Genomic DNA, 26084 nt, shown 5'->3' with positions numbered 1-26084 from the left:
CATCCCTTATGCCACAGTGGATAACATCGCTAAAAATTCAGACTCCATTTACGTAATGTCAATAAAGTCCATGCCAAGTCCATTTAGAAAAAAATCTTTTTTTCATTTCTCTCTCTGTGCCTAATCCCCAGTTCAGTCCCTTCCCATCTATGAGAGGGAGGAAAGTTAAAGGCCAAAGAACTAGTCATGGGTTGTGGTCACTGACAATCCAGGAAAAGTATATTAGATCATATCACAGTACATCTCACTAACAGTAAGAAACACTTGACTGGCAGGACCAGAGCTACAGTCAGGCTCTGACTTATAGTATGACCCTAAGCAAATCATATAATTTCTCTGAGTCTATTTTCCCATCTGTAAAATGGAGACATTTTCCCCAAAACTGTCTCAAATTTAGATTTTTTACTAACTCACAACTATGTCCCCAGTTACTGTGAACCATTGATACCTTGTATATCTATGGGGAGAAAGAGGAGATATTTAACACTACTGTACTAGGCACCGAGCTAGCCATGACTTTATTACAGTCCTTATTTCATTATGTCCACAGTAGCCTGCATTTTAAGCTCCATTTTATGATGTGGCCACTGAAATTCAAGAGTTCAAATAACACTCTCAAGGTCAATCAGTTGATAAGTGGTAGCAACAGGTCTTGGACTCAGGTCTCTCTGAGCATAAACCCATTTACTTCCCACTGCTTCACACCACTGCTAGCTAAGGGTGGAAGGAAATAATACTGTGCACAGTTAGCATTCAAAGATTCCTGTTGGTCTCATCTCAGCTCCTAAATTGAAAGCTCCGTAAAGGTAGGATCCCGTGGATGAAAATTTTCATCTTAGCCCATTGACTTAGTCTGTTCTGGTTGCTACAACAAAATACCTGAGACCAGGTAATTTATAAACAATAAAAATTTCCCATGATTCTGGAGGCTGGGAATTCCAAGATCAAGGTGCCTGCAGATACAGGGGCTGGTGATGGCTTGTTCTGTCTGTTACGAGATGGCACCTTGCTGCTGCATATTCTGGAGGGGAAAACTGCTATATCCTCACATGACAGAAGAAGTGAACAGGACAAATAATGGACCACACTCACAAATATTCCAGCCAAACCATCCATGTATTAGTTTTCTATGGCTGCTATAACAAATTGATACAAATTTGATGGCTTACAACAATACATATGTATTCTCTTACAGTCTTAAAAGTCAGAAGTCGAAAATGGCAAACAGCCAAAACCAAGATGTTAGCAGGGCTGTACTCCCTTCAGAGACTCCAGGGGAAAGTCTCTTTCCTTGACTTTTCCAGTCCCTGCAGCTGCATTTTTTTTGCATATCTCGGCTGGCTCATGGCCCCTTCCTCCATCTTCAAAGCCTGCAGCTTTTCTCTCTGCTTCTGACTCCAATTCCCTCTGCTTTCATCACACGGCCTTCTTCTCTTCTGTCTGTAGCCCAGTTTCTCTTTCCCTTCCTCTTATCGGTAATTGTTCTTACTGCATTTAGCAGCCACCTAGATAATCCAGAAAAATCTTCCCTTCTCAAGATCCTTAATTTAAGTACATCCACAAAGTCCCTTTTTCTATATAAGGTAAAGTTAACAAATTCCAGGGATTAGGGCCTGGAAATCTTTGAAGACTATTATTCAACCCACCACAGCCACTCTAGAAAAGCAACTCAGAAAACTATTAAATTCTCAAGTGTACAGCCTTTTCAGTCACATGCACTTTAGGCCAACTCATAACACATTTATGAAATCAGCAAACTCCAAAGGCATCCCCGATGCCCCAGCCTGTCTTGCCACACCTGTCCCCAGGTGCTCAATGCCCTCACATTTTAATCCTCTTCTTTTCCTTCACATCAATCAATTCCCAAGAGAGAGAGAAATTAGCAATTTATTCTTCCAAGGTGATATGGTTTAGCTCTGTGTCCCCACCCAATCTCATCTCAAATTGTAATCCCCATGCGTCAAGGAAGGGACCTGGTGGGAGGTGATTGGATCATGGGGGCTGTTCTCATGATAGTGAGGGAGTTCTCATAAGAGCTGATGGTTTTAAAAGTTTTTGGCAGTTTCCCCTTCGCACTCTCTCTCTCTCTCACTGCCATATAAGATGTGCCTTGCTCCCCCTTTGCCTTCCACCATGACTGCAAATTTCCTGAGGCCTCCCCAGTCATGCAGAACTGTGAGCCAATTAAACCTCCTTCCTTTATAAATGACCCAGTCTCAGGTAGTATCTTTATAACAGTGTGACAATGAACTAATATATAAGGGCTTTCATGCCTCGCTTCATTTTTAATAGTAGAATGAAAATCCTTGTCCTCTGAAGAAGGGATTGCCAGCATCAGAGATTGACTGGGAGCTTCCTACTGTTCATGCAGACAGCCAATTTGGCCCTTTTAGCTTTTTTCTCGCCAAGGAAACACTCAGTGTCCAGTCAGAAATTTCCATCCCTAAAAATGCATTTCTATTGCAGGCATCTTCACCTGAGTAGATTTTTCTGAAGACGTGTCTTCTCTCCTCCATCATTTATTTATTTATTTATTTATTTATTTATTTATTTGAGACGGAGTCTTGCTCTGTCGCCCAGGCTGGAGATCAGTGTTGCAATATCGACTCACTGCAAGCCCCGCCTCCTGTGTTCACGCCATTCTCCTGCCTCAGCCGCCTGAGTAGCGGTGACTACAGGCTCCCGCCACCACGCCTGGCTAATTTTTTGTATTTTTAGTAGAGACAGGGTTTCACCGTGTTAGCCAGAATTGTCTCAGTCTTCTGACCTCATGATCTGCCCGCCTCAGTCTCCCAGAGTGCTGGGATTACAGTTCTCTCCTCCATCTTTATTGCTAGCCATACCTGCTATGTTTGTTTAACAGATTTTTTGCCTGCATGCTGGCCTCATCACCAACCATGGCAGGAGAAGCCAACAGCCAAAGCAAGCCCAGTCCCCTGCCACTTCCAAGCACTCATCCTTCTCCAAATGGCTTTCAACTCATCCCTTACTAGGCTTGACAGATCATGAAGAATGTTGAGAAACGTAAAAACACTTAAAGGAAATAAGAACTAATGGTGACATTCAGGGCATCATAACAGGCAAGAAAGGAAGATATTTGGGGATAGGAAAGTCTCCCAGGTGGCCTCCAAATCATACCATATAAGCAATGATACACTTTCCTTGCACATGCTCTACTGGGCAAGAATGTTGTACTTTGAGCTGTCTGGTTCCTACTGAAGGACAATTTGAGGGATTCACTTCTATAAAAGTTCCAAGATGCATTGCTTCTGGCCATCGCCCTAGGCTGCTGCTCCCCCAGCCATAGTGTTCTCTGTGCCCTTGAGTTATTTAACAGTCGGATCTAATTAAGTGTAGCTTTGTATGACCCCAACACCCACTATCGGACCGGGTCCCTATGGACAACGATCCTGAAAGGCGGCTTGGGTTTTCCATTCCCACAGTCAACTCCACAGAGCTCAGCCAGCACTAACTTAGAAACTTGAGCGGATTACTTAATCTTCCTGAGCCTTACTCTTCCCCCTGTGGAAAATGGAATTAATGCCTCCCAGGGTTGTTGGGAAAACTAAATAAGGTACATATGTAAAAAGTATAGCACAGTGATTACTATTTATTAGGTACTCAGTAAATGCACTTATTATTAATGTTATTTCTAATAATAATATTAATACAAAGTCATACTGCTAGTGTATAGATTCTAATCTAAAATCATAATCTATAGCTATCTGAGAACAAGAGTAATGACCCACAGAACTCTCTCTTTTTATGTTTAGCTATTAAGCATCTTCCAGCCCTTTGAATATGAAGCAGTATGTTTTACTTTGCTCTTCAACATCCATAAATATCTACTGAGTGCTTTTTGTGTGCAGGAACAAAACAAACTCAAGAAATGAAGTTTGTCCTCAAGGGAATTACCACCTTAATCAGGAGTCAAGAAACAACAGGTACAGAAAAATGTGGGTCACAGTGCTGTTTCTCAGATCCCATTTGGTCAGAGTGCTTCCAGGATTCAGAGAACGTCCTGGTTTTAGGAGCAGAGGGCACACAAAAGTCCTCTTTGGGAAATTAACCTTAAAGGAAAGGTAGGATATGAACATATGGAGAAGAGTAGAGATGCATCCTACACCAAGAGCTTGCAAGCAAAGAGTGCGGGGAAGGAGTGAGGGGAATTTAGGTTGAGGATCCTTCCTCTATTTGTCCCCAGCTGCCTTTATGATGGGTACTAAGATAGTGCACAGGGGCCGGAATGCTTAGTGAGTTCTGCAGTTCTGTGAATCAGCACAGTAGTGAGCTGTGTAGGGAGTTCAGCCTGCAAGCCAGCCGATTTGCCAGTTTGCGCAGAATCTGCCCTGATCAACAAGTTGGGCCCTTCCTAGCTGGCTGAGGGAAAGAATGATCTTGGAATTTTGCTTTCTGAAATAGACTTTCTCAATTCAAATTAGCTACAGTTGTGTTGTTAGTCCCCGTGTTATGGGATGAGAATATACTGCATTCAGATTAGAGCCTGACAGGTATGTTAAAGAACTTTGGATTCAACTCAAAGTTCCAAACAATGCAGTCTTCCCAGGAGGCTCTGCGGGCTTTGGCTGGAACAATGGCACCACCCGGTGGCCACAACACTCTTTATTTGGAAGAATTTCCTTTGGGGCACATTTCATGAACTCCAAAAGCCCCGTGTGTGCTGGGGCTGGAGATACAATGCTGAATAAAGCAGGGTAACTCCCTCAGGGGCTTGCAGGCTGATGGGCCTCACCAGTCCAGGTCCCGTGGGCTCACTCAGCTCTGGTCCCCAGGGATTGCCCAGTGGGGAGCAGAGACAGACCTTTTTTTAACCCAGAGCTGACCTTAAGGTAGATGTCTACAGAGTGTGATTCCAGCGATTACAAAATGGCCTCCTGGACCCACCTATCCTCTAATGCCTTAAATCACTTTCACAGTTGACAAAACCTGTTCTGTGCTTATTCATTTATTTAGCATGTATTTATCATTTGCCTCTATGACTCAGATACTATGCTTAAGGCTGAAGACAAAAATACATCTAAGAATTAGCCCTTACTTTCCATGCATGGCCAAAAACTAAAGACAAGTCCTTCCATTATCCCCTGCGCAGACTATGGAGCCCTCTCCAGACTAGCAGGGCCCTGTGTCATCTACCGTCTCACTTCCCTCAACACAACAGGTCCCTCAGCCCCAGTCCCCACTATACACACCCCTCAGTCAGTCCTGCCACCACACTTTTTCCTGGCTGCTCCTCCTAGAAGAAATGCCTTCTCTGTCTCCTCAAGGATGGCTGTTCTGGAGGCCCTGAGCAGGGAGGGCCAAGCCAATGCCATCAGAGAAAAATGATCTCCAACAGCAGATACTGATGTGAGTGCCTGCAAACTGCAGCAGCAATTGCAGGTAGACAAGCAAGGCTGGACCTGCAGAAAAGAGAGATAGTAGCTCACAGGGCAGAGATGAAGGAAGCTTTTCATGAACGGAAGCTCTTGTTCCACCCAGGAGTTCTAAGAGAGGCTGAGAATAGCAACAGGATTTAGATCTAGCAGCTTTTAGGCATGAGAAAATATGTTTTACCCTGAAACTCAAGAAAAAGTAGGAAATAGAGAGAGGTGAATGCTGGAAATGGTGAGAAGCAACAGGACTCTGTGGAATACAGAGTGAGTGGAAATGTCTCTGAATGTAGTGACCATAAGATAAAGTGTGGGAGTGACTAATTCAAACGAAGATTGTCTATATCATTGGAAGGAAACTTCTAAATCCTCAGGAAGGCTGCTACACTGACATTAACAAAACCTTAGGGTCAGAGAATTACCTAATAAAAGGAAAGTGTCTCCATGTTTGGGTCAATGCTATGCCCTATGGAAAAAGCACCCACAGGCCCAAGAGCCTGATCCATGAGACAACAGTGGATACATAAGCCCCTGAGAAATTAACAACATCCACTGGAGGTCTGTGAGCTTCCACAAGGCATAGAACAGGATTCTAAGCCAGTGTGAGGTCCTAGCAGCTGGAAAACCCAGCAGATACCTTGTCCATCCATGCACTTCTACATCCTTTCTCACGATAGGCCTATTTTCTATCCATTGTCCCTGGGAACAGTGTGGTATTACCGAATAAACATAGGCCTTAAATATAAGAATATGTGAATGCTAATCCCAGTCCCCTTCTTCCCCTCTGTGTGACCTTAGCAAATTGCCTTTCTGAATCCCAATACCACATCTAGAAGATGTATAGAAACCATGTTTTTGAGGGTCAACAACTTTATCAGTGAGGCTGGAGGATCCTGGTCTACGGCAAATATTCCCTAGTGAGGATCCAGTCTGAGGGACAGAAAGGAAACTGGGCTTGGGAGGAGTGGCGACATCTCCCCATGCCCCTCTGCCAAGACAAATCAACTGCACAAGCCCTAAGAATATGATGGCAAGCATCTGGGATTTACATCTGGTCACAGCTCCACATAGAATCAGAAATATATGTTCTCTGTCCTGCCGTAACCCCTTGTCCACCAGTAGGTCTTTATGGGTTTCATTGTCAGAGTGTGAATTGCAACACGGTAGGCATCACTAAGTTTGTTCTCCATTGTAGAGTGGATCTGGGTCCTTGTTATCAATGTAATGGGTGCAGCCTGGATTACATTCTTCCTACTGCTTTCCTAGGAATTGACCCTCCCTCACCCAATCTCAGGGTTGTAGCAGAAGCTCTATGGGATAATGTGACCCACTCATGGCTACTAGAGACTGGTTCAAGGAAGGGCACTGCATTTAAGACTGAGAAAGAGGTCAGACTCTCTCTGAGTGGCTGGTGTGGTGTATACAAATTTGGGAGTGGTAGCAATGACCCTGTTCCACTGTGAGAACTGTGCAACAAAGATGGTTGGACTACTGTAAGTCAGAAGGGCAGAGAGAAAACATGGATAAATGACAGAAAGTAAAGGCTCACTGGCTTGGAGTGGCACTCCAGGCCACTTCTGGTCCTGCTGCCTGGCTTTGTCTCTGGGATTGGATTCAGAAACTCACTCTGAGATTTTTCCTACTAGTCCTTCTTCACTTGAAGTAGTTGGAATGGAGTTGCCAGAGTTGACATCCAGAAGAGGCCCAGCTAATGTGCAAACCAAGGTTTCACTTAAAGGAGAGGAAGGACAAGGATGCTGACTACATGTGTCCTCAGATGAACAAATTGCCTCCAAGCTCAGCAATTTGGGAAAACATACTCTAGTATTGTACACCTACAATCCGATGCCTCCGCTGGATGGTAATTTCACTCAGCCACAGCAGTAACATTTTAGTATTTAATGGGATGCTTGTAGAGATTTCATTCCACAATGAGAACATTTCCTATTACAGGAATAAAACGAAAAAAGAATCATTCATTTCACATGAAAAACAGAGACTTTTTGAAATGGAAACACTGTCAATCAGGCTGAATCACAAGCTGTGATTAAAGCCTCCAGACTTTTTCCCATTTGTGCAAGCACATTTGAATTTTAGCCCAACACTGAGCCTGTATTATAAGAACATCTAATGTATTCTGCTTTGAACATAATGCCAAACATGTCATAAAAGTAAAATACTTATCACCTAAGTTCAAGCAAATGTTGGTCTTTTATTCAAGAAGCAGTCACAGCACCTCATTTACAACCTTAATTCAAAAGTAGATCTTCCTAATCAGAGAAATGAAGATAAAGCTGGAGTCTATTATCATCTGTACTGCTGGTACATGAAGCATGGTTTATGGAAGAGAAGCCAGACATCTCTGGAAAAGTCAAGTTGCTCTCCTCAGCACACTACTGCTGTACCCAACAATGAATTCTTTTTGCTGTTTCCATCCAAACAATGATTGAGGCCCCTGGGCTGCAGGCTGGATAAGTTAGACATGGTCCCCGTCCTCTGGAAATCCACGAGCTCATGCAGGACGACTCTTCAGTTAAGGGACAATTATTACATGTACCAAGAGGCTGTGGATACAAGGAGGAGATGCCTGGAGTGGGAGGAGCTGTCATAAAGGGCCGCTGCATGATGTTTGAGTCAGTCTTCAGACGAGGGGAAAGGCCTTCCAGGCACAAAGTGCAGCATGATGGGGCAGAGGTATGAGGAGTCTAGTACATTAGGGGAACAGTGAGTCCTATGGGCAGCTCTCCCAGGGGCATGCAGTTACCTCTGCCCAGCACCTGAGAGGCCCGGGAACTGAGCAGCATCCCTTCTCAGGGAAGCAGAGGTGTATGCAGGTCTTAAGACAAGGTAAGAGAAGCAGAAGATGGCACCATGTTTCCTTGGTGATCTGAAGTGTTTCCAGAGACAGGCTGGTCCAGTTAATGGGACAACTGAGGAGGAGACTAGAAACTGTTAACCCAATGCTTGGATGAACTAAAGAAAGTGGCATGACAGGCCTCAGCTCAAAACCTACTGGCCTTGCCCTCTCTGTGGTCAGTACCTTTGCCAATTCCAATCTGGGGCCTCTGCTCACCTCAGAGACAGCCAGATCACCACTTCCTAGATTAGGGCTTCTTCTTCAAGTTCATTCTTCTTTTTCCTTTCCCCAGTATTCATCAGCAATTCTAATCAACTTTACCTCCAAAATATATCCCAAGCCTGCACATGCATGTCCCTCTTTTTTTGTCTCCACCTAAGTCCTGGTCACCATCACCTCTTGTTTAGACAACTGCAACAGAGAGACATTTTATTTCATTATAAATCAGATCACAATATTCTACTCCAAACTCTCCAAAGACTTTCCTTCACACTTAGAATAAAATAAAAGCTTTTTTTCATGGTCAGGGGCCCAGCCCAGCTCTCTGGTCTCACCTTAGACCCTCGTGCCCATGCTCAGCAGGTCCAGCTCCATCATCCTCCTTTCTGTATCTCTCTTTATCCTGGCTCTTCCCACTGCCTGGAATGTGATTCTCACGTAACTCAAGAAGCCAACACAATGCCTAACTGATTGTCTCCATGGAACGTATTACTATTTTCTTATTGCCTAGTCTCCCATCTCTGCTATACCATAGGCCTTACAGGAGGAGGGACTTCTGAATTTGCATTCCTCAAGACTGTATTCCTAGAACAGGATCCATCCCACAAAGGGTATTCAAGGCACATTTATTGAGTGCACAAGTCCATGCATCTGCCAATATCCCCGAAAGCTTTAGACGTTATAGAAGCCATGGCCCCTGGAATTTACCAGGCCAGAGAAGTGCTGCCCTTATGGAGGCTGCTGATGCTAGGAAGGGAGGGCATGTGCCCTGAGGTCTCCCAAACTGGGATCAAGGCCCATTTTCCTGTCTTGGTAGAGCCTTTGTGACAGAGTACTGATGCCTCTGCCACTGGCTAGCTGCTCTGCTTTGTAACTGTGCTGTATTAGGGTTCTCCAGAGAAACAGAAGCAATAGGGTGTGTGTGTGTGTGTGTGTGTGTGTGTGTGTGTGTAAGAAAGAGGGGGATGGGAGAGAGAGAGAGAGATTTATTACAAGGAATTCATTCACATGATTACGGAGGCTGACAAGTCACAAGATCTGCAGTCAGCAGGCTTGAGACCCAGGAAAGTCATTGTTTCTGCCCTAAGTAAGGAAGGAACCAATGTCCCAGCTCAGCAGTCAGGCAAGAGGACTTCACTCTTCATCAGCCTTTTTGTTCTATTCAAGACTTCAACTGATTGGATGGGGCCCACCACATTCATGAGAGCAATCTGCTTTAATCATTCTGCAAATGTAAGTGTTAATCTCACCCAAAAACACTCTCACAGGCACACAGATGGATCCAGTAAAAGTGACACACAAAATTAACAATACACATGCCTTTTGTGTCTGTCTCCCCCACTAGGTGTGAGCAACTTGAGAAGAACTGGGTCTTACTTATCCTGGATAATCTGCTTTAATACCTAAAACTTGGTAGGTGCTCAACAAATATTTGTAGAATGAATGAATTAATCTCTGATCCCAAGAACTAGTCTCAGGTCTGGTCTAAGTTAAGACTCACAAACTTGGGTCACGTTGAAGTGCCTCTTGGCAAGGGATGGGAAGAGATCAGGATAATGTCTAAAGGTAGACCACCAGGCTGTCCAGAGGGTACAGAATATGCCATTCAGACTGTGAGAACTCACCCAGGGATCTCTGCACTGGCCAAAGCAGACAGGAGCAGTTTCAGAGCACAGGCTAGGTACCTAGGTACCAGCTCTAATGGCTTTGTCAGTTACTACCTGTGACCTGGTCAAGGACAATGACTTCTTGTGGCCTTAGTCTCTTCTTCCCTAAAGTGAAGGTGATAGTAATAACTTATTCACAGATTGCTGTGAAGATGAAATTAGATAATCCATGAACAGAAAGTATGAGTTCGTTTCATGACCCTTGGGGAAATAAAGACTTCTTTATTTCTCAAATCAGATAAGTTTGGCTTGGATTGCAAGAAAATCAGATACATAAAATGAAGTTATGTATAAAGAACTCATACAACTAAACAACAACAACAAAAACCTGATTTTAAAAAGGGACAAAGGACATGATCAGATGTTTCTCCAAAGAAGACATACGAATAGCCAACAAGCATATAAAATGATGTTCAACATAACTAATCACTCAGGAAATGTAAATCAAATCCACAATGTGATACTACCTCACACCCACTACAATGGCTATTAAAAAAAAAAAGTAATAAGTGTGGGTAAGGATGTAAAGAACTACCACATGATCCAGAGATTTCAGTTCTGGGTATATACCCAAGAGAATTGAAAGCAGAGTCTTGAAGAGCTATTTGTACACCCGTAGTCATAGAAGTATTATCCATAATCATCACAATGTGGAAGCAGCCTGAGTGTCCATTGACAGAAGAACACGTAAATAAAATGTGGTTTTGCACTTAACAGAATATTATTCAGCCTCAAAAAGGAGTGAAATGTTGCTACATGTTACAGTATGGGTGAACTTTGAGGAGCTTATGCTAAGTAAAATAAGCCAATTGCAAAAAGACAAATGCTACATGATTCTACTTACGTGAGATATCTAAAGTCATAGAGACAGAAGGTAAAAGGATGTTTGCTAGGGGCTGGGGAGAGGGAGAAATGGGGAGTTGCTGTTTAACGAGTATAGAGTTTCAGTATTGCAAGATGAGAAAAGCTCTGGAGATTGACTGCACCACTATGTGAATATAACTGCTGAACTCTACACTTAAAATGGTGAAGATGGTAAATGTTATGCTATGTGTATTATCAGATAAATCCACCTACACAACCAGTGAATCACCTTTATATTGCTCCTTGGGACTTTCCTTTCCATGGCCATGTTCATCTACTCAGTTGATTTTCACAGCAACCCTCAGCAATCAGCAGAATGGGTGGAATCCAGAGGGGCTCAGAAAGATCGTGGATCTAGGACTAAGTTCCAGGTCTCCCAACTCCCTTCCTATTGGCCTCTTTCTACTGGTCATCTTTCTTCATGGGGACTAAAAACTAGTGTTTACAGGGACTAGCCTGTCAGTGAGCCTGTAACCAGCATGACTAAGTGCTGACCCTACCTTAGAAATCATAAAGTCTCCATAGAGAAACCCTGCCCACTGTCCCTGAGAAATTAATACTTTAATGAAGCCGTGATTGTCCCCCAACAAAGAAAAAGATTGTCACTTTACTGTATACTCATGGCTGGAAATGTACCTTACATCTGATGACTCAGGGCAGACAGCTTCAGAGAGTCCTCCTTGGTCCTTGCACCCAAAGTGGCACATCACATCAAGTCAGGGACATTCAACAACTATAATCCTAACTCGGTACCATCTCCCCAAGGAGGCCCTATAGCTGTTAAATCCACTCCAAGAAGCTATAGATCCTGCCATGCCAGGGCCATAGGATGAGATCTGCATCTTAGAGGACAAAAGTCACATTAATACATAGAGAGCACTTAATACATGTAAGGATCTACTTCTCTGTATTTTACATGTGTCCTGGGGGAAGTTGTTAAGAAAAGAGTTGTTGATGTCTTCTGGTTGTTTTGTACAGTTGGGTTGGTTGGTTTTTTTGTTAACTGTTATTGGTTTATTTTTATTATGGGTTTTATTTGTTCATTTGTTGTTGTTTTAGTATTAGAGAACAGAGCCTAATTGAATGTGGTTTTTCTGTGACCACCTGACAAAAATGTCCAGGACACTCTTGAAATCATTAAGCATAAATAGGTTGGTTGCCTTTGTTTCTCTGGAAAATGTAATCTTCCCCTCACTGATTCTTCTTGTGATCTGAAAAGTTGCTTCATTTCTTGTAATCATTGGATCACACCATCAACCACAGCAGAAGGCTTTGGGTAAGAGGGAGCCCTTTGGATGACAGATATTGTTGATGCAACTCCAAGGAGACAATTAATCTCTTCCCCTAGGCTTTACTCCACCAATCCAACCCAATGCTCATCACTCAACTTTTCAATCACTCACATATCCATTCAGTGTGTATTTATTGAGCATCTACTATGTATAAGGCACTGTGAAGGGCAAAATAGACATGATCTCTGACTTTATACAGCTTATAGTTTAGTGGGAATATTGACATTAAACAGATAAATACATAGAGCTTTCACTGCAGTTGTGGTACCTGCTAGAAAGTGAGACATGTAGTGTGCTTCTTCATTCATTCACTAGGTATTTACCGAGCACTAAGACAGGCAAAACTCTATCTCAGGTGCTTACTGGAACACGTAACCAGACAAAAGCTGGGATGTAAGAGAAGATCCCCTAAGCAACTGTCATTCAAGCTGAGACCTGAGGGACAGAGAGAAGTTGGCCTGGCAAGGAGAAGACTGGAAGTGCATGCCAGCCCAAGAAATGGCATGACAGGGTCCTAGAGCAGGACGTGCCTGTGAGAATGAGAAGGGAGGCCAGTGGACCTGGAGCACTGGGGCTGGAGCAGGACAAGGAGACATTAAAGCAAGAGGAAAGACCAGGGCTCTCCAGTTTCCACAGGCTCCATGCTCCTCTAAGAGTTGTCACTTGATCCTAATGGTAGGGGGAAACTTTTGAGGGGTTTTCAGCTGAGAGGTAATGTTCTCATCATTAACACCATAGTATATTTTACTCCTATTTTGTCAAGATCCTAAAACAGGTCAAATTTCAGTATGTTGTCCATCAAAAATGTCACGCAAGTTCATATCTGAGGCATGACATACCCCTCCCCTTGGTTCCTTTCAACATGCTCTTCTGTTTTGTTTTTTGTTCTTCCTGGTGAACGCTTATTCATACTTCAAAATTCAATCTGGCCCTAGCCTCATCTATAAAGCAATTTGACTTCCCCAGGCCTTGACTGCAACTTATACTCACCTCCAGATAATAGGAGACTCAGAGTATGGGCCAGGACCAGGGACGACCACCAAACTATTTGTTACCCACACACAGAAAGTGAGGTAAGCACAGAAAGTGAATATGTTCAAAATCATTTAGAGCAATTACACAGCACAATTTTATGACTATTGAATCTAATAATTTTGAAATGCAGGGCTTGAATTTTGGTAGCTATTTTTTCTAATGATTCATCTTTATTGTATTTTGTAAAAGCATTGATCCAAAAAGAATTGAAATTTATTTTAAAATGAAGGAAGGGGGCCTTCAGCACAGATGGTTTGAGAAGCCCTATCCAGAGTACCTCATCCTGAAGGCCTTTCTCTGCTTCCTCCTCCCTCTTCGCTATCAGCTGACCACTGCAAGTTCACTACCTCATTTCATCCACACAACCCCCTTACAGGGAAATCAATCCCTAGCTTACCTCCTCTCCTCTTATTAGAAGTGAGCTAACTGAAGCTAAAAGGTAAAGCAATTGCCTATATTGGTTTCCTATTGCTGCTATAACAAAGTACCACAGACTTAGTGGCTTAAAACTATACAGATTCCTTATCTTATAGTTTTGGAAGTCAGAGAGCCTAAATGGGTTCACTGGGCTAATATCAAGGTGTTAGTGCATGGCCACATTCCTTCGAAGGCTCTAGGAAATAATGCATTTATTGCCTTTTCCAGCTTCTAGAGGCCTCCTGCATCCCTTGGCTTGTGTTCCCTCCCTCCTTCTTCCAAGCCAGTAGTGTAGCATCTTCCGGATCTCTCTCTCTCTCACCTCTGCTTCTATCACCACATCTCTCCTCTTCAACTCCATTCCCGCTTATAAGGATCTTTGTGATTACATTGAGCCTACCTGCAATATACAGGATAATCTCATTTCAAGATTCTTAACCACATCAGCAGAGTCCCTTTTGCCATACATGATAACATTCAAAGGTTTCAGGAATTAGGATGTGGATATCTTCCAAAGGCCATCATTCTGTCTACTATAATGGCCAAGATCACACAACTACTAGGGCAGCTACTTCCAAGATTCAAACCCCCAGGTCTTGGCCTCAGAATCCATGCTTTTTGTTTTATCTTTCCCAACTACTCCACTCTACCTTCTAATATATGTGCACATGTTTGTAGAAATACTTTGTCCCAGCTACTCAGGAGTCTGAGGCAGGAGAATCGCTGGAACCCGGGAGGCTGAGGTTACAGTAAGCCAAGACCACAGCATTGCATTCCAGTCTGGGTCACAGAGTGAAACTCCATCTCAAAACAAAAAAGAGAGAAAGAAACAAAAGAAAGCCCACAACCAGGGATGCACCCCAACAAAGCTAGGCAAGGTCAGGATCAAAATGCAAAGGCAGATGGGGCCAAGTAAGGACCTGCTGGACACGGAAGAGGGAAGCATCCTGATGGCTTGAGAAGCTCTTCAGAAGCCCCAGGCAAGGGCAATACAAGAGAATTTGAGGGAGCTTCAGGAAACAATATTAGTGCCTTCTTCTGTGCCCCCTTTCAACCCTCTACTCACCTCTGTCTAAGGACATGTCATGCCATTTATATTAATATGTTTTTACTTATCTGGTGGGCTGGTATTTATGGATGTTCAGACTGCACAGTGTACAAAGTCACCACACCTAAAGAATGCCACTGGGTTCTCAGATACTCACTCATCTGAGAGAACACTGGAGAGTGTGTGGACTCCCAGTTAGGTGTGTCCTGGGGCAGTAGCAATGAGCTGCCGCCAACAAACCCACGGGGCACAGCCAGCCCGGTACAGTGTGCTCACTCAGGAGAGAAAGCCTCTAGGCTGTCACTGATTCACCTGTGTGTGCAGCTGTGCCTTCTCCCAATGTCACTTCTCTTGCCCCCCATTGCTCCAGGAGATGCGATTCCACTCCCAGCACCCTGCTTCTGACTCTGATCCTGACTCAGCTGCCTGAGCCAAGGGCTGAGGAACAGGCAGGGATATTGGACTTCAATGCTCTTCAGCATCCAAAGGGGACATGTGCTGCCTGCCAGGGCTCTGGAAAGCTTCCCCAGGGTGAGTCATGGTTTCTGGGCACCATTGTTCAGGTGGGACCATGTATTAACATTGATTTTTTTTTTCCTAGTGAAAGAAGCTCTTCTAAAATTTTTCAGAAAGGTACCTCATGCTCTGGCTTAACCCTGCTTATCTCCCCCACCCATTTCAACTCACTCATTAAGCATTTGGATTAGGCACTTATTTATGCTCCCAGCAGCCAGCAAGTGATTGATTGGCTCTAAGGCTAAGATGGGGAGAAGAAAGAAAAGAGGAAAGATGGGAAGAAAGGAGGGAGGGAAAGAGGAAAAGATCTTTAAGTATCTGGATGGATGGATGATGGATGGATGGATGGATGGATGAGTGTCCTATACCTGTTAAACACAGAAATTCATCTTGTTCTCCTGTGGTCTTTCTATTTTGACTATTTTGGTTACCCCCAATACTGTTTCCTTCTCTCCTGTCTCTCCCACACTCTCTGGTTTATCCATGAGGCCATCCACATCTTCTAGACTGAATCATCATTGGGGCTTACACGTTGCCTTTCCATAGCTACAGACTGCATCTCTACCCCTCTCTCCCACCCCTGCTGAAGGAGCCCAGCCCTGGGAGCCCAGCTCCTGGCCAGAAGCATCCAATGACGCTGCTGTTCACAGCAATTCACAGCACTCACGCCCAGGAAGTGAGGGTGTCTTCCTCTCCCCTCTCTCTGGGCAGGAAGGTACCCTAGGAAGATCTGGCTGCCACTGCCTCCTTCCTGGAAGATGGAACTCCCTCTTCTATCTAACCCAACTTTCCCAAGCCCTACTTGCAGATTCAACTTCTTTTATCCTTGGGGAGGTTTTTTCCTGCACATTCTCAGTGCCTAGTGCTGTGAAGTTTCTTATATGGCCTGTTTCAGGGAACACTAAGCATTCTCAAGGCTCCAAGATGTTGACTGCAAAATGAATTTTCTGGAGGCAGGGGAGGAGGTAGGGGCTCTCAACAGGGACTTAACAGGGTGAAGGTGGGGAAGGTATTTTTTTGAGCATGTGATCTCTGCTGGGCGTTGTACTGTGCCCTGGGGAGCAACAGTGAATGAGAGAGATCCCTATTGTCATGGAACATCCAGTCTAGTAGGAGAAAAGAGATAGTAAGTGACATCAATGATGGTACATGCTCCATCACGTAGGATAGGGGATGGACATGGCTCAGGGGTGATGAGTGGGAGGGGGAAAGGTTGGCAGTGAGGCTCTTTAACCCAGGTGGTCTCTGCAGAAAACACTTTAGACTAATGACCTGAGCAATAAGGAGGAGCCACCAAGACACACGCAAGGGACAAGCAAGGGGAGAATGGGCAAGTCTGGAGTGTCGGGGGACAGACTGTGGCCAGGGTGGCTGGAGCACATGAATGAGGAGGAGAGTGGGCAGAGGTGAGCTCAGGAAGGTAGACAGGAACCTTCCCGAACAGTTACTGATACTTATATTGATGGCTACCCCATAGTGAGAGTGTGTTGTGTGCCCAACACTGTGTTAAGTCCTTCACCTAAGTCATGTCACTAATCATTACAACAGCAGTCACTGAGATGGAGATTATTAGCCCACTTAGCAGATACAAATGATAATAGCATGCACTGAGTATCTATTAGGGGCCATTCACCAGGCTGTATGCTGTATATGCAGTGTCTCATTGATTCCTCATGACAGCTCCATGAAGTGCAAATATTCTTATTTCTCCATTGTACAAGTGAGAAAACAGAGACTCAGAGCATTAAAATGACTTGTTCAAGGTCCCAGCATTACAAATCAGATCAAACCGTGGATGAATGGATCCAACCTTTGTGTCTGTTTGCCCTTCAGGTCTGTCTTGATGTGGACTTTGGGGAATGAGGAGCATAGTTTCTGCCAGAGAGAATTGCTGGGGACATGTAAGGATGTGTCCTTTTATCGGGGCTCTTCCCGGAGCCCTGGGAGGGAAGCTGAAGGAAGGCGCAGAGGAGCTGGTGGGGGTAGGTGCATAGCACCCCTCCCAGCAGGCTGTGGGATCTGGCCTCCCCCAAAGCGGGCTTGGATCATGCTCCTTCTCCAGAGATTCAACCCACTCCACCACTGCCTTTAAAACTGCTGCCACATTTGAGAAATATTCCACCTCTGAAGCACACCTCCTGTGCAGCACCATTTTCATCCTTCTTTGTCACAGCCCAGACCAAGCCCAATCGACTTTAAAGTGATTTGCCTCCCAGAATTCTCCCAGTACTCCCCAACAGCATTTGGGCTAGTTTTCGGGCCAATAGATCATTTGGAATGTTTTTATAACATAAAAATCCAATCCTTTATAGCAGGCAATCAGCAGTCTTAAAATAATTGCCCGTAACTAAAGACAAACCAAAGTAACAGCAAATGAAATCTGATTAATGGGTAGTAAAAACTGATGTTCTCTAAATAATTCCTCAAAATAAATTTCACTAAAATAATCTCTCCATGAAGACATTTCTTTAGGGGCTTAAGATAAATAGACTCCTTTTTTTCAAGGTACCTCATAACTAAATTACATAGCACGTGGGGGAGGTTCTGGTTATGTTCCTAAGTAGAGAATTTTCTGTTTGCTTCTATTTTCCCTCAAGGCCATCACAGAAAGAGAATAAAATTTCATTTCCCCCTACAATTATGTAGCTGCATTATTTTTGTAATAGTCTTACTAAGAACAAGCTCCCCAAACACAATTCTGTAGCTAAGGTTCACAGGGTTGAAATCAAGAGACAAATCCTCTTTGCTTTTTTCTGGGCTGTATTTAAAAAGGTCAGTGCTAATGACAATTGAGAAAACTCAATTTCTCCTCAGAGGCCAAGGTTTTTAAGACACATCAGGTGGCAATTTGGAACAGAGCCTAACCTGTTGCAGGAGTGAAATAGGGGACTCAGGAGACCCAATTCTCACCTCTGCCCTGGCCCCCACTGGTTTAATGCCTTGAGCTCATGAAATTATTAAACTTATAAGGTAGGACCTTAGAAATAGAGAAACTGAAAAGGAGACTTGCTGAGCTAATGAGAAGAGGAAGGGTGAGGGTGATCAAAGGACTATTCCAAGATGAGAAGAACAAGTGGCATTAGTCAGGTAGAGGGAACAAAATATGCAAACACCATTTGTTTGCATATTTTGCAATAAGAGGAAAACACCCAGCTTCAGTGAGTGACCCTACACAAGAAGAGAGACCAGAGGAAAGGAGACAGAGCTGGGCAGGGTTGCAGGTGGTTTTGGAAGGTGGGACAAAAATCCTTTTCTGGATCAGAATCCTCTTCTGAGCATCAGTGGGAGGCCATGTCAACCTCCAGTGGTAAAAGGAGACGTGATGGCCTAGGAGGTTGAAGATAGCGTAAGAGTTTTTGAGAGGATTGGGGGAGAGCACTGCCCAGGACACATGTTCTTTCCAGGCAGAGTTGAGCACCTAATTCAGGTATCAGACCATGAGTTTCTGGTGACTCAAACAGCAACATTGTATAATTGTGCCCAGCAGTGTTTAGCAGGTAGCCCAGGCAAGAGTAGAGAAGGTGGAGGGCCAGGTTGACCCCGTGTGGGAGTATGGGTAGCACCGAAGGGCAGATTAGGTAAAGGGAGTGAAGATGTTGGCAAGAGAGAGATTGAGACGATAGACCCAAGGTCAGGACGAGATTGAGAGGGAAGTGAGCAAATACAAAGACAATCGATGGATTAAGGAATTAGAAATCTCAATGTAGATAAAGAGCAGATGGTGTGAGACAAACCCAGGGAGAGTGACAGAAAAATGCAAGGTGTGGTCGGAGTATTACTGTCGTTTGAGATCCCAGAGTAGAGGAGACCCAAGAGATCGCAAGGGTATGACCACGGGAATAGACAGCTGAAGTGGAGAGGAGATGAAGGCTTCCTGAGTTAAGAAGATCAGGATTCTGAGGGGCCAGAGCATGGAAGTGACCACCGCAAGGATGCTAAAATCCCTAAGAATGGCAGCAAGACTCGGCATGGGGGAGAAAACTCTGCCCAATGCATTGGTGGAGTCTTGGGACAATCTACTTTGAGGAACTGGGACCCACCCTTTCCCCACCCCCAGTTCAAAGAAGCATTTTTGTAACAGGACTTTCTCCCTTTGATCAACAAGCTATATCAAAAATTATCTGAAGCCTGAGGACCTTAAATTAAAAACAGGAGGACACAATTAGATAACAAGGTGGAAGCTAGAATTTGAAAGTAAGTGCTGTATTTGAAATGTTATATCCCAAATATCTCTTTAAACCCACCAGCCTCTCTTGCTCTGAATGTCCCTTAGTCTCTGGTACAAGTGACCTCATCTCCTGCTCCTCCTGTGGCTTCCTACTGATCCCACACCCCCATCCAAAGACTCTATTTCCACACTTGAGTTCCCGCAGAGCTACAGTGCAAAATACGTCATGTCTTACCACACTGGTGGCTGCCAAACACTTCTCCACTAACTGTGACATCTTATGTAGAACGTACTCATATAACATACGAATATGAAATTTCTTGGTTGAAAAGGGATGGGAACTCTGGAGAGCTCTGCCTATTTGGCCTCCCTCTCAGTTGGCCATCTACATCCCCATGGGCCCATATGCTTATTTTTATGTTCACTTACATGAAACGAAAGACTTATAAGCAGAATGGCAATAACATTTGATACAAAACAGTAGAGCAGGCATCATTCTATTAAGGGTACGGTATGGTGCAGTCGTTACAAACGGGGGTTCAAAATATAGGTGCTGGGTTTGAAATCTGGCTCCTTCACCTACTGTGTGATCCTGACAAGTTGCTTAATCTTCGTTCCCCATTTTCTGCTTAGTTAAGTGAGTATAATAAAAGTATTTCATAACTGTTAATAACTTACACCTATCAACCCTTGCTAGATACATGATTTCATTATGTGGATGTTATGAATGAGCCGCGCAACTGTTGGTGATGGAGTAACACAAAAAAACAAGGAGCAAGTGGCGAAGGTTAGCCAAACCCTGACTCTCAAAATGTATATCTGGAAAACATGAGCTAAGAAGGCCTTGCTTGCTACTTGTCTTAGTTTATACTGCCCCAGAAGCAGACTCTGAGCCAAGTCTCTGAGGACAAGCCACCTACAGGGAGGTGCAAGGAACAGTGGTAGGAAGGAGGACAAGTGGTATGGGAGGGGAAGGCAACCATTATTCAGCCAGCTACAACAGTGGAAGATTAAAGCTTAATCCTATGGGGAAGCCCTGGTAAATAGCACAAAATATGGTTCAGAAATTTTTTTGGCCAGGGAGCTAGAATATTCTTGACCAACACTCATAAACCACTCATCGGTGGTTAAGGGCTGACCCTACCGGGGTGATTAATTCATAGGCACTTCCTGCTGGCTGTGCACAGGGACAAAGGGGTTTTCTGTACTCTGAGGGCAAGCCGCAACAGAAATGAAAGTATTGGCTACCAGACCTCAGGCTGGCACAGTGGAAATGGTGAAAATACCTGAGGAGCTGTAGGTAGAATGCACACTGCAGCTACACTAGTCACAGTTGTGTAGGCTTCCCCAATGGGATTACAATGATGAGGCAATTGTCATATGGTGCAAATGTTGTTCTCAGCTATCAGTCCCTACCCTGCCCTTCCACTTCCCTTAAGACCTGTGTGATTTAATGCAGTCAGTTTTCTCATGATAGCACTTGATCTGCCCAGGTATGTGTACTGCTAAGAATGCTCCACTTGAACATGCCAGGGGTTTCCATCAGCGAATGGGAAAGTTTATGCAAGTAACACTGCACAGCACTGAGACACTGATGTTGAACCTTGACTTTTCCCTGTCTTATGCTTCACAATGCCAGTTGCAGATGTCGGGAAAGGAGCTGAGCAGGAAGAGAAAGGGAACCAGCACTGTGCTGGGGTCTTTACACCTCACCGAATCCACAGTCAGTCCTGCAGCAGTAGAGAGCGAGTCTTCTTCCGCTTGCTTTCACCAGCCCTGGGAGCCAGCCATCACCTCCTTCTGTGCCAACCTGAAGGGTGACAATTAATTCGTTTCAGTGTTATTTTTACTTGAGTTGGCCTGCTTACAAATGACGTTGAACTGCTTTTCATGTTTATTGTTCTACAGCCTTTTAATTTGTACATCATCTCTTTCCTCGGCACGCACATACCACTACTCGCCTGTTTATAACATTGTTCTCCAGGGAAAGTCAATTTCTGGTCCAAGATGCGGTTTTGAGGAACAAGCTGTGTTCGCAGCCTGCTTGTGCTCACAACAGAAACAGGTGCAAGTGGTGGAAAAGAGGGGTCGAGACAGCAGTTTCTCCAGAGCCTTTGGGGTTCATTTCGTCTTCCACCTGACTCTGAACTTGAAGAAGATAGAGGCATGGATTATTCTGCATTTATAGTCACCTTCCATCCATTCTCTGCTCTGCATTGTACCCAGTGGCTGACCTCCAGGGATGACATCACAGTTCCCTTGCTTTCCAGCTTCCAGTTTGGTCCAGCCAGTGATAGGCATCATAATGAGAAAAGACAGGGGGACAGAGTTGAGAAAATTTTTTTATCCCACACTGGTATTAGTTTCCTAGAGCTGCCATAACAAATTATCACAGACTTGGATGGCTTAAAACAACAGAAATGTATTCTATCACAGTTCTGGAAGACAGAGGTTTGAAGTCAAAGTGCCAGCAGGGTTGGTTCCTGTTGGCGGCTCCGAGAGGGCACCTGCTTCATGCCTCTCTCCTGGCTTCTGGCAGTTGCTGCCATCCCCAGTGTTCCTTAACTTGTAGGTGCATCACTCCAACCTCTGCCTCCATCTCCACATGGTGTTCTCCTCTCTGGGTCTGAGTCTGTCTCTTCTCCTATTATAAGGACACCAATCATATTGGATTAAAGACCACCCTAATCTAGTATGGCCTCATCTTAATTATTATGGCCTGATTTCATCACAAAGACTCTATTTCAAAAGAAAAAAAAACCCACATTCACAGATACCAGAGGTTAGGACTTCAATATATCTTTGGAAGGATACAGTTCAACCCATAACACACCCCTTCCTGGCCACTGCTCTGGCTCTGGATGGCTCCTCTGAGCCACCACACATATCCAGTGGCCTGTCTTTCACATCCAATATACTATTTCCTTTCCCAACCCTTTCTGGGCATGCTGCTAGTGTTCAGGAGCCTCACCATCTTTTGTCCTTGCCCTGCCCACACCGCCTTTACTCACAGTCCCTTCACTGAACCCTCCTCAGCGGCACTCTCAGTGCTCGTCTCTTTCCTGGCTGATAAACTGGCCCATGGCTAAATTGTGAAATCAGGAAAATGCAAGAGTATTACAAAAAACATTTGTGGACCTTGACCTGCATCTTTGGTGTGTGACAGGCACAGAGATGGCTGCACCACCTGGGTGTAAAGGAATGCATGAGAAGCTGGCTGAAACAACCTGGGAGCAAACTGCCTTCCACCCACAGCTGGACAGAGGTACATCCTGTGTTTTAGCCCCAGGGCTGCATTATGGAAGCCAGATGGGTCATTTTGAAAAGACCAAAACTGCCTTCTCTCTCAGGACAAGGCAACCTCAGCAGGTAGGAACTTTCCTACCCCTTTCTTCCATCCTACCCAGGGGGAGCAAGAGGCAGTGTGGGAAAGAGGATACAGAAGGCTAGAAGAGCAATTCAGAGAAAAACTGTTGATGCTGGCTGCATCCTCAGTGCCCCCACTCAACAAGGTTTCCCATCCAGAAGTAGGCTCAGAGCTGGGGAAGTTGAAACTTGAAAGAAATTCTGAATTTTTGTTACTACTCGGAAGTGAACATTGAAACTATGAAGATGAGACTGTTCTTGTGATTGAAAGTGAACAAAGAATGTTTTTACCTAAGATTGACAGGAGACGTTATGGTACTGGGTAGCAATTTCATTTTGGATGCAAGGAAGAATGGTCCACAGACCAGGTCTGATGGGATAGTGGTGGAAAATAATAAATACACATAAATACTTGTCTCCTGCTAGCACCTTGTCAGGTTCCACTCATTCTATGTGCTTGATGAAAGGAGCTAGAGCTAGAGATATGAATATAAATATAGATCCAATAAACATCAGAAACAAGTGTAAATAAAGTAGAAAGATGAATCAAGAGATAGCATACATAAATATGGGGTTCATAGGGTCAGACAAGGGTGAAAGTCTGGACTGCAAATATGGCTCTGAGATTCCTGGCAGCCGAAGGAAGACAATCAATTATGAATTTGAATCTGTCCATGGAAAGTCAAGCAGAGTAGTTTCTTGGATGAAACAATGCCTTTCTTGTATTCAAGCCTTCAATTTTTCATGTGGTTCTTCAAACAGGGTCCACTGATTTAGTGTCAATATCCTCACCAACAAGCTACGATAAATACTGTAGAGAGTTTCACCTGTCAGTTCCCTACATGATCTATCAAAAGAAGCTGAGAACAGCGCAGAAAACTCACATTTATGGAAAGTTAACACAATTGGATATAAGCAGGTCATTCCCCTTGGTCTGGCTTGATGGGCTTTTACTGTTTTCATTGGAGCAGCCATTAGAAGGGTGCACACCTGATGAATTTCACAAATCAGGAGATGGGGGCAGCATGGGCAAATGGAAGGACCGTGTGAAAAGCAAAGAGGTCACCATTTTTCATCATCCACATTCCTCAAGAAAGAAAACTCATCCATCACTGGCAGCAAACACTGGCACAAAAAGTCTAACCTGCTCAGGTGACTGAGGCAAACTCAGGCTTTCCACGGTACCCAGAAGGCACCATATATGTGAAAAACATTTTCTTTTTGAGGAAGATTTGATTTTTTTCTAGGTTTTGATTCACAAAACACAATTAGGAGCTTATTCGTGTTAATTCCAACTACAACTGAACACCGAAGCTGAATGGTGTCAGAAAATGAAATGATCTTCCATCAAGATTAAATATGTGTGCCCTGAAAGACTATATTTCAAAAGTAGAGTTATTCTAACAAGAAATTGATTTGGATGTACAAGTATACTATTATTCAAATAACTTTCAAACATAACAGGGCTTAGAGAAAAAATGCCATTTTCTACCTCAACAGAGCATGTAATCGTTTGTCACTGCATGTAAAGTTTAATTTGTACAAAAACTTAATATGTCTTCCTGAAGCCCTCCCTCTCTGAGACCCAGGCGGGGCTATCTGGACCTCCTTTCTCACTTCTGTCTGCCTGTGAAGTTTTAGGAATGAATGAATATGAGAGTCTATCACCAGCTGTATTCCTCCCAACTCCACTTAAACTACAAGGAAGATTAAAGATGGTCTCTGGAAGGAAATTCCCAAACCACATGGGCATCACCACAGTTAGGAACTAAGTCAGTGCTAGCCAGAGAGAGAGAGAGCAGGTGGCCATAAGGACATCCAGGCTGAGACAGCAATATGTGCCAAGGCCAGAGGCTACAGAGCCGTAAGAGCAGGTGCATGTTAGGGAGAGGATCCTGGAAGCACCCCGGGGCCAGGAAGTCGGGCTGGTGCCAGGGGCACGGGTCAGATCTCAAAGGTCTCTCCTCACATGTCCTGGAAAGAAATTTGGGTTTTCTTTCTCCTGAAGGTGATGGAAGACACATCAGTGAAGGATTTTTAGCAGGGCAGTGGCACTAACCATCAGAAAGCCTGAAAGAGCATATACCAGCCGCATCCCGCACTCCATTTGACTTTTGTTCACCTATATTTCAGGTGTGTGGCTTCCTCCATTCCTGGATTGTCAGTTTCCAGAGGGCAGGAGCATGTGTTCTTCCGAGTTCCCAGAGGTCCCTGACCTCACAGCTCATGTGTCCTTGGTATGGAGTCCACCTGCTTCTTTGCACACATGGCCTTAGGTGACACCATAGCCTTGCTCCAGAATTATTGACTGGTCAGTTTCCTTCTCGGATTTCACTAACTAGGAACTTTCTCAAAGAGCCAATGCTTTTGCTGTAATTAGGAAGAGGCCTCCCTCCCTCTGGTGCCCCTTCCCCAAATGCACATAGCCAGGGTGTGTGGTGGGGCAACAGAACACGGGCTGGTTCTCAGGCCCACTAAATCCTTCAGGCAGGCACTCTTGGACAGAGTGGAGCCTGCACTGTCATACCTGGCAGCCCTGTCTCTCCAGGTCAGGGACAGGAAGCACAAAAATATCTGAAAATGACTGTTCGAAATCCTTCAAGCCAATACACATGGGGTGCTCTTGAAAAAAATCTGTGTGCTTTATTTGTGGTTTGGATATGTGCATTTACATGTGCAATTTTTTAAAAAGCAGGAAGTACACAGAGCAAACTGTCATGAGAGGTTATCCTACAGAAGCAAGACTGGAGGGAAGGAAGTTTGATTTTATTTGTGGCTGTTTTGTATAAGGAGCATGTATAACTTTTATAATGCAATCTTTCAAGTTAAAAAAAAAATCTCTCAAGGCTCAGCTCAAGCCCAACTTCTGCAGTCTAAAAACTCCAAGCTTGTTGTCCTTTCCTATCCTGTAACACCTAATGGACAGAGCAGAGACCCCCCAAGTAAAGTCCATTGCCATGTGTATTCTAATGCCATCCCTTCATCTCTGCGTAGACAGAAGGGTGAATGAGATGTTCCTGCTCTGCTCAGAATCACAGCCCCACTGTTGGTGGGACTGTAAACTTGTTCAACCATTGTGGAAGACAGTGTGGTGATTCCTCAAAAATCTAGAACTAGAAATACCATTTGACCCAGCCATCCCATTACTGGGTATATACCCAAAGGATTATAAATCATGCTGCTATAAAGATACATGCACACGTATGTTTATTGCAGCACTATTCACAATAGGAAAGACTTGGAAC

The sequence above is a fragment of the Trachypithecus francoisi genome, unplaced genomic scaffold (assembly GCF_009764315.1).
Source record: "Trachypithecus francoisi isolate TF-2019V2 unplaced genomic scaffold, Tfra_2.0 Lachesis_group0, whole genome shotgun sequence".
Taxonomy (NCBI): domain Eukaryota; kingdom Metazoa; phylum Chordata; class Mammalia; order Primates; family Cercopithecidae; genus Trachypithecus; species Trachypithecus francoisi.
Note: the sequence above shows the minus strand (reverse complement) of the source record.